Consider the following 4,364-nt stretch of genomic DNA (forward strand, 5'->3'; position numbering starts at 1 on the left):
ATTATTTGTGTGTGTACAAAAAAATAAAAAGAACAATCAGAGAGAAAAACAAGCAACAATCGATCTAATAGGTAAATGTTGACTTATGAGCCAGATGGCATAGAAAGACACTCATACTGCCATCTGCTGCTGAATACTTAAACTTTTCCACCAAACAATACAAACATGAACTGAAAATCTGACTCCTGCTGTGTATCTGGAGAAACACCACAAGCAGTCTCAGCGTATTTATTCATATTAATTTATTTTCTTCCTAATATTTATGTTGTCCATGAAATCTTCAGTACATAAAAACAGGAAAAATGGCCCTTTTTAAAAATTCTTACAGGGATTTAAAAAAAAAAAAAAATTAAAAAGGAGGAAAAAAAAAGGAAAAGTCTTAAAGGCTTTTTTTTTTTCCTGAAACTTAAAAACAGGACAAAAGCTTATTTTTCCATTTATTTTTTCAGAAATATAAAATGTAAAAACAAAAAAAAAAACAAAACAAACAATTTTTTTTTTTTTTGGTTGTAATTTTCCCCTTTTTCTTTCAAAAATAAAACAATAAAAAACAAAAAAACAAACAAAAAACAAACAAACAAAAAAAAATGGAATTATGCGTTTCTCCAGATTCTGGGGCTTGTTTCAACCAGGAAATGGATCTGGCCGAAAATACAGACCCTTTTCATGATTAATGGCATGTCCAAGTTTTTTATACTATTTCACCATCATCATTATTGCCCATTTTCAACCAGTTTGCCACTTCTTAAACTTTATTCATCACTTTTTCTGCGCATTATTGCCACTTTAAAGCAATTTTTCCACTTTTTAATCTCCTTCCATCACTTTTCTGCAGGTTTTTTGCCACTTTTAACCCTTTTTTGTCATTTCCTGCCTACATTTGCCCCTGTAAACCCTTTTTTCACTACTTTGTATGCCCTTTTTTTCCAGGTTAAAAATGAAATATGGTTATCACAGCTTAACTTTTCAATGGAAATATAGTGTGAAATGTGGCATCTAGAAGACATTTCATCTGAAAGAGGAAGAGTCTACCACAGCATGAATAAGTGGGTGTGATGTCAAAGATGTGGTGAAGCTGAGTAGCATCATTTCAGTGTGGAAAAAAATACAAATGCACCCTGCTAAGGAGAAGTGGTTTCATATGTAAGCCGCTATCTTCCCTTTTCTCATACTCTCTCAAATTGACTGTGGATTTCCGTACCATGTTTTATTGCAGTTAAGTAATGTAAATTATTCAGCTGCAAAGTCATGGTAAAACTTTTCAATATTATTAATATATTTAAAACATCAGCAAACGCTCTACAAAGGAGGAGATCTATGAACGTTATCTGTCTGTAATAATGTTTAGTTGTTCTCTTTTTCAGATTTATTTACTAAAAGCACAAAACAACAAGCAACTTAATTTCCTCCAGCTTTACAAAGCTAAATATCTGTACTCACCAACGGCCACCATCAGCAGGTAAATCTTCATCTTCACGTCTCCTCTTCTTCTTTAAATGTTACACTCAGAAACTCTCCAGTTCTCCTGAAGACTGAGCGGTACCGCTGTATGTCTACCGCCTATGACCTCACATCTCTGTGTCTGAAAATACCCAAGATACAGAGAGAGGAAGTAGACACTGACAGAGACAGTTAGTTGCATTAGCAGTTGATTTTCAGCTGTGATTATTCTGCGCTTTGTTCTTAAAATCACGCTTTTATAACTGGTCATTACACTCTCAATAGCTTGGTCCCTAAAAGACTAAATAGGCGCTCCCCAGATGTCATTTCTATGCCGATGACATGGACCAGTAGCATTAGCAGTAGCACCAGGCTATGAAAAACATCTGCTGAAGGTCTCGGTGCATGCTGACATTCCTCTCTGACTTTTTTAAGTCCACCAAGCCCACTCACAGTCTTATCACTACAAAAATGGCTTTCAGAAGATGGGGTATGTATTTTGACATAGGCGTCTTTCCTGTGGGGATTTCCAGATAGATCTCCAACCTTCCATTTCTCTGCAAGATCTGGGAAAAAGCAGTTGCTTCATCACCACATCACCACATGTCCAATCAGGAATAGCTGAGGTGATGTTCTGAGACCTCCTGAAATAAGAAAACCCTTTAAAACAAGCAGTTCACAATCTTCATGATTTATTATGGCTTTTTTCTATGCAAAAAATAGATTCAATTATTTCACAGCATCTTGGCAATATTTCCAAATAAAACAACCAGAGGTTGACTTAAAGAAATGTGGCCTAGTTGTGGTTCACCACCAGGTGGCAGTGTCACCACAGGATGAAGAGTCCAAACGGCTACAGCGAGTAAACTAAGGGATGTTTTTCCTAAGAGGGGGCTGATATCGACCTTCTCATGCACTTGACTTGAATGCAGCACAGGTGAACACCGTAAGGGCTTTACAACAAACGTGGTCATGTGACAGAGGACAGAAACAAAAACAAAAATCACACACATCGTTAAAAAGAAAGCAATGCACCAACATCAGTGCATCATTAATCCAGATCTGGTGTTTGCATAAGACACATGACGCATCCACTAAGAGTTTGGTGTTTTGGTTTGCTCTAAAATCTCTGCAGGTTAGAATAAGGCTGTCGTTTAATCTGTGTGTGTTTTTTGTCTGCATATAAAAACACATGAGGAAAGCGTACAAACAAAAACACACAACAGAGGCTTTCTTAGTCTTGGAGTACTATTCAAAAGTTGTCGGTCAACATTATCGGGCATTAAACGCTGACTAGGATGAGCTGTCAAAGATAAATAAAGGTGAAGCCTTAGGACGCACAACAACACAACAGCAGGGACAAAACACACTAAAAACAACATGAATTAATATGAAATAGAGACGCTAATCAGCAGCTGTAGTGCTTTAGCTAAAATCTATCAGTAGTACTTTATGGGGATTGAGACTTTTATTTTGTTGAGCCAAACTTCAATAAAAAAAAGATATTTTGGCAAAAACAGGAAGACAATGGTTTGTGAAAACTAAATGAGAAAGTGCTGATTCTCTCCTTACTCTTATTTACTAAATCTGAATTCAAATGTCATGTTTTGATGATGCTGATGTTCACTAAAGTGGGTCTGATTCCCCTCTACAAACCCAAGTCATCAGGGCCCATAACAGGTATTCACCCCATCGGATTTTTTACCCTTTTATTGAATTTATAAATCAATCATGGTCTTTATCTTTTTTGACAAAAATTACAAAAAATACCTCTTTAATGTCAAAATGAAAACAGATTTCTACAAAGCTGCATGAATCCCTTTAAAGAGACTAGTTCAACAAAGGTCTAGCCATTGGTGCTAGTAGTCTCAGTTAGCCAAACAGGGATCACCTGAGTGCAGTGGATGTGTCTCAGTGATTATAGACACCTGTGTCTGGAAGGTCATGTCACTGGTTAATCAGTATTCCTTGTTACATTTCACCATGAAGACAAAAGAACACTCCAAGAAATTCAGAGAAAAAGTTATTGAAAAGTAGAAGTCAGCGAATGGATACAAGGCTCTGAACATGCCCCAGAGTTCAGCTAAATCCAACATGAAGAAGTTAAGGAATATGGCACATGTGTAAATCTGCCTCGATCAGACCGTCCTCACAAACTGAGTGAGCGTGCAAGAAGGAGACTAGTGAGAGAGGACACCAAGACACCTATGACTACTCTGAAGGAGCTTCAGCAGTTGAGATGGGAGAGGCTCTGCAGACAACAACTGTTGGCCGGGTTCTTCACCAGTCAAAGCTTTATGGGAGAGTGGCAAAGAGACAGACACTGTTGAAGAAAACTAAATCTGGACTAGAGTTCACCAAAAAGCACGTGGGAGACTCCATAGTCAAGAGGAAGAAAGTTCTTCAGTCTGATGAGACCAGAATGGAGCTTTTTGGTCGTCAGACACTGCACATCACCACAAACACACCATCCCAGCTGTGAAGCACAATGGTGGCAGCATCATGCTGTGGGGATGCTTCTCAGCAGCCTGCCCAGAAAGGCTCATAAAAGTAGAGGATAAAATGAATGTGGAAAAATCCTGGAGGACAATTTTATTCAGTCTGCAGAGAACTACGACTTGGGAGAGGATTTATTTTCCAGTGAGACAATCAGCCGAAGCATACAGAGGAAGCTACACAGATTTGGTTTAAAGATAACAAGAGGAATGTTCTGGAGCGGCCGACTCAAAGCCCAGACCTCAGTCCAGTGGAGAATTTGTTTTAGCCTGATCGAGACCTATCCACACAGACTCAGTGCTCTGATTGCAGCCGAATCTACTAAATACTGATTAGAAAGGGTTGAATATTCATGCATTTTTATTTAATTGAGATTACTTTGTAGAAATCTGTTTTCACTTTGACATTAGAGAGGTTTTTTATTGTAA

This window comes from Cheilinus undulatus, linkage group 22, assembly GCF_018320785.1.
Source record: "Cheilinus undulatus linkage group 22, ASM1832078v1, whole genome shotgun sequence".
Taxonomy (NCBI): domain Eukaryota; kingdom Metazoa; phylum Chordata; class Actinopteri; order Labriformes; family Labridae; genus Cheilinus; species Cheilinus undulatus.